The sequence below is a fragment of the Equus caballus genome, chromosome 8 (genome assembly GCF_041296265.1).
Source record: "Equus caballus isolate H_3958 breed thoroughbred chromosome 8, TB-T2T, whole genome shotgun sequence".
Classification (NCBI taxonomy): domain Eukaryota; kingdom Metazoa; phylum Chordata; class Mammalia; order Perissodactyla; family Equidae; genus Equus; species Equus caballus.
The window spans coordinates 15,018,871-15,029,424 of record NC_091691.1 but is presented as its reverse complement, the minus strand read 5'-3'; the positions used below and the strand labels follow the sequence as shown (position 1 = coordinate 15,029,424).

Sequence of the window (10,554 nt, the reverse complement as noted above, 5' to 3'; positions counted from 1 at the left end):
CGGGACTGAAAGAACTAAAGGCTCAGATGGAGGAATCTCTTCTGGGCCCTCCAAGTAGGACCCCTTCCCTGGAGGGGGGGGGAGATTCTGCCAAAGAGCACCAGGGACAGAGGCCTTGCACTACAACTGCTGAGCCCTTCGCCCTTGTTTGGTTGGCTGTATAGGTCTTTGCTTTCACGTACAATACCCTGCAAATGCACACAAAGCACACAGTTCACATGATGACTTTCGTGGGGCCTATGTACTTTTGCCTTCCTGGGCGCTCTCACCCATAAAATATTAAAAAGTATTTTTTACCACTGTGTTGGCATAATGGAAACGAATTATTATTATTATGTGTTAAAGTATTTTCTTTGACCAGAAGAGACTTCTTTTTCTTCTGATTTTAAAATAACTTAAAACATCTTCCTATGCCTACTGTGTGGCTCCCTATGGCGCGCTGTGTGCCATCATGAGATGGAGGAGGAAGGGGAGGGGAATGGAGAGGCAGGATATGGGAGGAGGGGCAGATGAGGAGGAGAAGGAGGAAGAGGTGGAGGACGGGGAGCTGAATACCAAGGTGGCTCTAGTCCCTGGCCCCAGAATGGCAGCCCCTCTCTCTGGAATTCCCCTTTATCCGATTCTGCAAACACAAATTCTGGTCTCTCATCCTCCAGCCTCCTTTCTTTCCACAGGAACAGCCTCTCATTCCTCCTCCAATGCCCTGGTTCTGGAGATCCTTTCTTTTTCCACTGGCTATCCCCAAGCCTGGGCCCAAATCCTTCACCCACAACAGGACTGTAGCCTCCCAACTCTCCGCCCCACCCCCACCCCAGGCCTTCATTTGCCAAACCCTGGTCTTGTGAGAGGGTCTGGAGAGTCCAAAGTATAAAAAGCTCCCAAGAGAAAAGCATGTGTAGGCCAGGTCTCCTCATGGAGCCATGGGGTCCCCCTGCTGAATCGGTTCTAGCCCTCCCAGGTCATTCTAGTTGGATACGTGGAGATGTCAAACTTGAATGGAGCGGGGAGGATGAACATAGAAAACACACTGATTAGTACTCGAACATGTAAGCTTGCATCTATATATCCAGTAATCACATGGATTCAGTTTGTTCTATTCTGTTCCTATGAATTTTACAATCTGCAGCTTTGCGTTATAATTTGTTTTTTAACCTCAGAAAGTCTTGGACAGGCGAAATACAGGACCCTAGAATTCCACTCCTTGTTGTGTGATCCACTGAGTTCAGGACACCTGCACAATAAGAACCATAGCCTCATTGTGTGAAAGAGCCGCAAACTGGAAACAACCCAAATGTCCATCGTCAATAGAATGGAGAACTAAATCGGGGTATAGTTCGTTAGCCATGGCAACGGAGGAATCACTGATGACTCCTGAATCCATAATTTTTAGTGAAAAAAGCCAGACAGAAGAGAATATATACCGTATGATTACAGGTTAAACCCAGACCTGTGCGGAGTGCATGATAAATGAAACTATGAAGTAAACGAGGAATGGAACACCATGAACATAAGACTGCGGTTACTGCTAAGGGCAGGGAATAAAATGTCTTTAGGAAGGGGCACGTGTGAAGCTTCTGGAAGTCTCATAAATTGTAGGTATTGATCTAGGTGGGCGTTATTTTAATTTACAGCCATTCATTAAGGTGTACGTTTATGTTTTCTGCAGCCTTCTGCATATTGCATGATCCAGTTGAAGAAAATATATCATTCTGTCAATGCAGATCATACCAGGAAGCACAAACTGTGCTAAGTGAGCAGTTGGGGTATCTCCATCTGCACAGCACTAGGAGGTGTGGGACACTATTCCATCCACGTGACCCACAGGGGAAGCCCAGGAGGTGGGCCCTGGTCCCAACCAGACAAGTGGTGGCACCAGGACTGGAGGAGGCCCTGTGTGACAAGCATGGCGCTGGCAACCATAGCTCTGACCTATTGTCCCTGGACCAACAGCGGGTATCTCTGAGGAGCTTGGAATCCAGTGCATTCTAGAGCCATGGACTGAGATGCCAAGCTTTATTGGGGGGTGGGGGTGGGGGGGGGAGACTCAGAATTGTCCTAATTCTTGGGACCTTCTAAGAAGGAAGTGTGTTTGGTAACCATGGCAGAGAAGAGGATTCCCAGTTACCCCAGGCATTTTGTGGGTTCCTAGGCAAGAGCTCCTCAAGGGCTGGGTGGCCAGAGCATTCCAAGGATGTCAGAGGCCTGTAGACAGGAAATGCCCAAAGGCAGAGGTGTGTGGCCTCCAACAGAGGTCAACAACCTGGAGAGAACAGACAGCCAGAGAAGCAGCAGAACCCACAGAAGGTGGCCTGAGGTTCCCAGCATCAGCTTTCTCATGTGTCCCCAAAAGCTCACACCCAATGTAAACACGTGGCAAAACACACGCACACTCACTCACAGAGCAACGACAAAACAAAAGCCATTAGCCAGCAGCAACGGGAGCCAAGCAACGGACAGTAAAGACCCTGGACCTGGCCAGTGTTGTTCCTCCCCTGAGTCTGTGGCAGGCCTCATGAAGGGAGCAGGAGAGAACTCAGTGCCCACAGCACTAGATCAGCAGAAGAGCTAGAGTGGCCAATTTGGAAGGAAAGAAAGATTAGGAGAACAGCTCGGGATTAAGACAGCTCTCAGGAAATCCCAAACAGGACACAGCCCATGCACCAGGACTCGGGGTCACATATGACACAGTCAGACCCTCAAAGTTGGAAAAATGATGGGGATGACAAACGTTGAAGTACGATTCAGCAACCTTACCCTGAGGAAGCACCTCCATTTGGGGGCTATCTGTGGCACAGCGCATGAAACATCGTTCCCTGCCGCCCTGGCATAGCCTTATAGCCTTACACAGTCCACTCCCAGTCTCTAGGACCCCCTCCCCCAGTCCCTGGGGTCCTCTGCAAAGAAGTTGCTCTCAAATTCAGGCAACCATCCTGGACTCCATCCCTGTGGCTCAGGAAGTCATAGGGTCTGTGACCAACGGGAGTCTGAACAGCAGCCCCTGGACCTGTCTCATCTGCATAAGACCCGCCCCCTGGCCTGGTGTCATTCACTGCTACTTCCTTCTGACCCACGCACCGCCTCCTGCCCGCACTTTTCCCCTCCCACTCCACCCTGCCGGCCAATGGCAGGACAGGAAACTGAGCAGGAAGTGACGTCATCACCCTCCCGGTTTAGGCCGCGGGGTGCTAGGCCTCATGCCTGGGGATGGCGCTTCATCCGGAGACCACTTTAGAACAAGAGCGCTTGAGGACTAAAACTACCATAGAAGGAACAAGAGCAACAGCAAAAGATTTTCAGGCTCAGGCCAAGGATGTGATTTAGAAATGGGAGCAAGATATTGAGGGAATAAAAGGAGAAGAAAGATGAACTCAGAAGGTGTGTCTGGTAAGGACAGATATGAGGAACAGGATTTCCGGGGAAGAAACGAGCAGTCATGACGCTCTCACACTCACCAGGGGAGAGGAGTTGGGAACAGTGTCCCGCAGTTTCCTAGGAAAAGGAAGGGGGAGGGGCCCTGCCCCTTTGCGGGAGGAGACCCCACAGAGCCGGCCAAGTGCTCCATGCCTTTGATGGAGGCCGCCGGTCACCAAAACCGCCTAGAACAGCCCTTGCCACGCGATCCAGCGACATGCACTGCAAAACGTCGTACGTACATCTAAGGTGGGTGGGAGAATGACGTCTTTACTTGACTAATTTCTTCAAGAAATGTAGCTTTTCCGTCTGAATGTGGGCATATGACAGTCCTGTCACTTTGTCACCAACAGAAATTTCTGATTCTTAGGATATCACACGATGGTAGTGTAGATATCTCCACACAATTCTTGGACTCCAGGTCTTCTGGCGCTGGCGCGGTTAGACAAGGGAGAAGAGCCCAGGCTGCGGCAGCCTGGGGCTAGAGAGACCTGGCAGAGAGGACCAGCGCCCGCCTTTCGTTGGGTAATAAATAGGTGGGCTGGTTCATCTGTCAGATGAAGGGAGGGTGGTCAGGCCCCGCGAGGGACACCGGGTTTTCACTGATCCCAGGTCCTTTTAAGCTATAGTTGTCCTGCACGTTCTCTCTTAACTAGATTCTCTCTTCACCTTGTCCTCAATCTCTCGACTTTAAATCAGACGTGGAAAAATCCTGCCTAAATTCCTAAGGTTCACGTTGGTTACTAAAAGGATTAGGTGGAAAGAATCTGTTTTTTCTTTAAGGGTGAAAACAAGTTGTGGAGTTTCAGAGCCTAGATATCTCACAGAGAACATAAGCTTCCTTCCTGAGGCTGGGTGTTTACAGCTGCTCCTCCTGGAAAGCTGGTGTCAATTCCCTTAAGCCAAATCGCCAGGAACACACTTCTTCGTCAGCAAGTTCGGTCTTTTATTCCTTGCAGCCAGAAAGAACACACCCCACGATCTAAGAAAGAGGGCGTTAGAAGGAACGTATTAGAGGATTTGGGCTTTGGCTGGGTGATGTGGGGAAGGATGGAAGGAGGCAGGGTGTGTTCCATACTGAATACTGTTGTCAGCAGGGGCAATTCAATGACTGGACTAACGAAGTAACAGCCATTTCCTTAGAAAAAGAGGAGGATGTTTGGGATTTTGTAGGTTGCATAGTGACCTTGTCTTTGCCTGTGCCTGGACAAAATTATGAGGTAGCCTTGTTTTGTCTCATTTTATGCAAGTCTGAGAGTAATCTTGTCTGAGGTTGATATTCTGGATGTGAGATGGTTTATTTCCAGCATGAGAACAAAACGGTCAGGCTGTGAGTGTCAGATCAGTTCAGGGCATCAGAGGCTGGTATTTTTCTTTCTCTCTGGAAATCCCTCAAATAAAGAACCAGGAAAGAGAGCACCCTGGTCTCACAAGCTTTAGGTGCAAACCTGACTGGGTAACCGTGTGATGTTGGCTAAGTTTCTTGAATTTTCTGTGGCTCAATTTCTCACTTAAAAATGGGTGAAATGGGAGTTCTTCCCCGCTGCGTTGTCCTAGGTTTAAATGAGATGTGCAGGGAAAGCATTGAGCCCAGTGCCTGGCACAGAGTAAATACTCAGTACATCTTAGCTCTTCCCAGTCCATCCCCATCTGCATTGTTATTAGCTGCCTTGTTTTTTCAAACAGCTTCAGACCCTTTCAGGGTATGGATGGACCACTATAAATAAGTGTTCTCCAATTGATGGCCATGGACTTCGTTCCAGTGTTTTACAAACAATGCTGCATGGGACATCTGTATATCTATATCTATGTCTGTGTCTATAGCTATCATTGCTTGTGTAAGTATTACTCTAGCATCTGTCTCTGTAAAGGGAAGTGCTGGGTTTAGAAATATATTGCTACATGTATAGTTTTGCTAAATCCTGCCCTACTGCCTTGCAAAGAAGCTTTACCACTTCATATTCCCAATCATTTAAGAGAATATTCCTTTCTCTACCCTCTTGCCAACACTCGGTAGCATCTGTACCTACCGTCTATTTTTGTCAACGATTAAATCCTTCTTGAGAGAGTTCCTCCAATGAGTTTATGCTCATTCGTCTGACTTCACTGACATCCTGGCAAAGCTGAAATCCATATGACTTTTCTCTGTTCTCTTCTATGTTATGACTGCTCTGTTCTCTCAGATAATCTGGGCCAAGAGACGTGCAAACATATCCCTCCTCCTGGGTGGATGCTATTGCCTGTTGGGTTTGCACACTGTCCTGGATTTTGAGGGTGAGGGCCTGGTTCATAGATGAGGTTTGAGGTTGCGTTCCCCTGAGTTCCACTGAGAGAGTCCAGGCTGCAGGGCATTGGGAACTCGCTAACCCTAAGGAGTGAGGTGTCCATGACTGGAATCGAGCAGAAGAAAACCTGGAAAATAGAGACCTGTAAGTTGAAATTTTCGTTAGAAATGGAGTTCCAAAAATAGAACTGTTCTTTATTTCTAGTCCGAATAGGAGGAGAGATTGCATTCAATGTAAACAATGTGTTTGGGGAACTTAATAGAGTGTCTGTTCTATTGCTCTCCTTGAATTGGTTCGCCTGTGCCGGGAACTGGTACTTGCTATAAAACCTTGTCTGGTGAGTTCAGAAGAACAAGGAGCTAAAACATGATCTGACTTAGAAAATAGAGGTAGATGATGGATTCGTAGAGAATGTTATGGGGAGTTAAGTATCGTGGCCTCTTCACTCTTTTAGAGATTTGGTTGGTCCCATTAAAGAGACATCCCTCCAGCGCCTGAAATGCCCTTCATAGTGTCCTTCCTGATACAAGGGTTTGGGAACAGTCATAGGAAGGGGAACACAAGATTTACACGGCACAAGGTTTTTACTGTGGTTCTTTGGTCTTTTTTAGTTTATGGGCATTACCATACGTGTTTTGAAAATTAAAAAATCAACAGAATAGAGACAAGCATCTGAATTAGTTTTCTAATGCTGCCTGTTAACAGATTACAAAGACAGTGGTATAAAACAACACACATTTGTCATCTCACAGTTCTGTAGATCAGAAGTCTGGAAGGACAGGACTGGATCCTCTGCCCACAGAATCGATCGGTGTGTCCTCTCCCTCTGAATAGGTCTGATATTGACCCTGTCGGGGTTCTGACTGTCTCCCATGAGGGCCTGCCCTTGCGATCTCATGCTCCTCTGGGATCCTCTTTATTGACCTGATTTCTCTCCGTCGTGATCTCTTTCCGCTCCCGTAGGCGGCTTAGGAGAAAGCCTAGAACTGTGGAGCCTCAGAACTGACCTCCGCCCTCTCTTTCTCCAAGAGGAGAAGAAAATCACAGAGGTCTTCAGACAGAAATGACCCAGATGAGGGTTGAGATCCCCAGTGATTACAGCAGAGAAAACCTAAAGGACAGTGGAGGCACTCTAGAAGCCCCGACTGCGGAAGCAGGGTCCTCTTTGTGGCCCACGTCAGGTGAGAACCCTTCCTGGAAAGGGGGACACTTCCCACACAAAGGACACCTTGGACAAGGGACTTACCGTGCTCCAGCTGAGTCATTCTTGCTGCCCCTAGAGCTTTTGGAGGTTTCCATCCTAGATTGTTTGTTTAATGGTGGGGCTCTTTCCTTGCATGAGATTGTCCTTGGAATTTTTTTGTGAAATGCAGTTTTTTGGGCCTTAACCACAGACGTTTTCAACAAGCGCCACACTGTCTCCGATGTGGATGTCTTTAGCTATGAAGCTGGTGGCCACGGATTGGAGCCCTGTCTACTGCATGATATCTCATTTAATCATCCACCACCACTCTGGTGGTCAATGCTGCCTTCTCTCTTTCACATTCTACATTCTCCTCCATTATACATGAGGTAAATACACTCAAAGAGGGTAATGCAATCCTCCACACAAACATTCTGGGTCCGTGGTGGAGCTGGTCTTTGACCCTCTGACTGCCTTTCCCAAGGCCGTGCTTCTATTGCTTCAACACAGACCTGGGATAGGGTTTGCCTGCAGATGTGGCTGGGACCAGAAGACATCAGCGAAAGTTAGTTATTCCTGGGAACTCTTGTTTATCCACTTGGCAAGTATTTCCTGAGAGGTTTATCTGGCGGGCTCTTGTGGAGGCCCCGGGGAGATGGGGTGGACAAGGCAGAGAGCACGCCTGCTCTCAGGAAGATGATCTTCTGACACAGGAGCTAGACGTTTCACAGATGCTCCCATAAATACATTTTCTTTTTAAAGATTGGTGCCTGAGCTAACAACTGTTGCCAATCTTTTTTTTCCTCCTTGCTTTTTCTCCCCAAATCTTCCCAGTACATAGTTGCATATTTTAGTCGTGGGTCCTTCTAGTTGTGGCATGCGGGACACTGCCTCAGCATGGCCTGATGAGCGGTGCCATGTCCACACTCAGGTTCCGAACCAGTGAAACCCTGGGCCACCAAAGCAAAGCCGGCAAACTTAACCGCTCGACCACAGGGCTGGCCCCCCTAAGTACAATTCAATGGTCGCTGTGATAAATTGTACTTAATACTTGTGTGTGCTGGTCTCATTGTGCCAACTCGGCTTGAAAACTGACTGAGTATACATGAGAAGACTATAGAACTGTGATAAAAGAATTGTCCCCGACAAGGTCCTTCAGATATTTTTGTTCTAACGGTGGAAATACTGATGTTTGATCCAGTGTCCCTTCAGATTCAGATGTGGGTTCCTGGAGGGTGTGGTAGGTGCTTTTGCACATGGAATCTTGTGGCCGATGCTTGTGTGGTGCCTCTGCCGCCGTCAAGTGGTGAAGGATCCTGGGAAAATCTGCTGTTCTCTCTGGGCCTCAGTTTGCTCATCAGTAAGATAAGGTTGTTATTCAAATTCTCAAAATCCTTTCCTGCTCGGTTTTCTCTAAGTGCATGGAGGAATGAGTTGCGTGTTAAATGTGCCCTGGGAACTGCAGCCAAGAGCCGACCTTGGTCCCTTCTCTGTTTGTCTCCTGTAGGAGCCTGAGCTGAGCTCGCGGGCTGAAAACACAGAACTGAGAGAGCAGATGGAAGAAAGAAAATCAGCAGGTTTGGAGGCTGAGAACAACCCAAAGAATGGTCAGGTACTGGTGGAGCAGGTGGTTGCCAAAGGAGGTGAGAATCAGGCCAAGTTGAGTTCAGAAAAGTCAAGGGAAACTGAGGAATGCGTACAGCATCACCCAGCTCCGCGTGAGCAGGCCTGGGCTGAACAGCGAGGACTGGGAGAGCAATTACTCCACGGTGAACCTGTGCACCTGCCAAGGAGATCCAAGGATGGATCGGGGTTGGTTTCTCCTTCTGGGAAGCACCAATTCCAAGAAGAGGAGGAAGCGACCATGAGGCTCTGCCCTAGACCCCGCAGCCTCCACCTTGGGGCTGCCCTCACACTGGATGCCCTCGCAGTAAGTGTGGGCTTAGAGGGGTAAATGATGTTTGAGGAAAGGCTGGAGATGTCCGTACTTACGTTAAACAGTTGTGCCCTAAAGCCAGGAGGGCCATGGCTAGGGAACCCTTGCATCTGAATCGGTGATCCTAATAATGTTCTTCTGTATTTATGTTGAGAAAGGCTTCACACACACTATGTCTTAAATATTTGTTGAGAGCTTAATTTCCCCTATGCAGTGTTAAGAACTTGGAGTTCAGAAAAGAGTGAGATTTCCCTGAGGAAATCAGAGCAGTGAGAGGAAGAATACAAGCAGACAGTTTCAATACCATGTGGTAGCTCTCGTAAACTTGGTGTCGTGGCAGCCCGGAGGATGGGAGGGGAGGCCGAGGACATCTCTTCCTAATGACAGGGTGAACCATTGAGTGGAAGCCCTGAGGACAGTCCCGTCATCAGCAGAGCTGACCCCAGGTGAGTGTCATGGGGCCTAGAGAGTGTAGGGCAGGCTCCTCTCTAAGGCTGGGCATCTGCTACATCCTGAGAGAGAGCAGAGCATTCCTGACAGGACATTTGGGACAAGAATGTAGCGAGATGATGATTTGCAACCACTTTGATTCGATCAGTGAACGAATGTCACGAGAGCCTCGTCAGGGCTTGACTTGGTGCTGGGAGCCATGAATACAGAGATGAAGAAAATATTCCAGCTTCACAGAGCTCTCAGTCTAGGAACCAGGAAGTCATGAAAAACGTAGTGGTAGTGGGTCATTGCAGGAAGTGGCCAGTGCTGCCTTGGGATGACCTCGCTGGTTGTCCTTCTCCCCTTTCTGTTTCTTCCAGCAGATAGATGACCTTTCCTGGCCCAGTGACCTAGGACCTCAGCCAGATTTCAGCCTCTCGGGATACAAGCAATTAGGCTCCACGTTGGCTCCAAGCAGTCAACACTACCAATGTCACCAGAGAAAACTGCTGATCTCAGTAGTTACTGTCTATGTCCTGGCCAGCTGGAGAAATAAAGAGGCAAGTCTAACTAGGCTTTTTCTTTAATTTTAATTTTCTTCTTTTATGTTTAATGAGGTAACATTGATTTAGAACGTTCTACAGATTTCAAATACACTTCATTATTATTCGACTTCTGTTTCCATGACATTATTCACCACGAAAAGTCTAGAGAATGTCCTCCAGAGAGTGTCCTGGCGACCAACCGTCATAGTTGAGTGTCCCAAATATTGGCATGGGCCTCCTTCCTGTGTTTCATTTCACAGATCTTGTTTACATAGTAGCCGTATCCAGAGAAAAAACAGAGAGATGGACTCAAAATGACTGAACAATGTGTGATTCGGCAATGAATCTCAAAAACTTTCAAGATCCCACTCAGAAAGTGATGTTTTCGGGAATACAATCCATGCTTGGGGTGTAGTGTCATGTAGCGAGAGAAAATCAATTGCATTTAGCAGCACTTAGTGACTTGTAAAAACAACACCTTCCCCAAATGACCCAAATGATGACTGTATAGACCAAATAACGAAGAGAGCCACTGATTTCCACTGATCTTACAGAAGCAGGAGGTCCTTCATGCGCTCAAACAAGCTGGGAAAACGGCTGGGTCTCTAGGGCCACGAAACAAAACAAATCCCACTGTGGGTGCCGTAAGAAGAGGCAAAACAGATTTTATGGCAGTGGCCGCAAGATGGCAGAGAAAATGGCTTGAGGCTTTTGGAGTCGCAAATGAGTTGGCTCAGAAGAACATGACCTCTTAGAAAAACA

The 10,554-nt window shown here is 47.9% G+C and overlaps 1 long non-coding RNA gene across 2 annotated transcripts; it reads right to left on the bottom strand.

Annotated features, from left to right (window-relative positions):
* Window positions 1-1,999: 1,999 nt before the first annotated feature.
* LOC138915195 (uncharacterized) lies at window positions 2,000-7,701 on the bottom strand. 2 transcript variants are annotated; one of them, XR_011420784.1, is made up of 3 exons: window positions 6,943-7,434; window positions 5,442-5,823; window positions 2,000-4,393 (listed from the first exon to the last, which is right to left on the bottom strand). It is a non-coding gene; the product is annotated as an uncharacterized lncRNA (long non-coding RNA). The 2 variants fall into 2 exon arrangements; XR_011420785.1 differs by having other exon boundaries at window positions 4,340-4,393; window positions 5,442-5,838; window positions 6,943-7,701.
* Window positions 7,702-10,554: the final 2,853 nt, after the last annotated feature.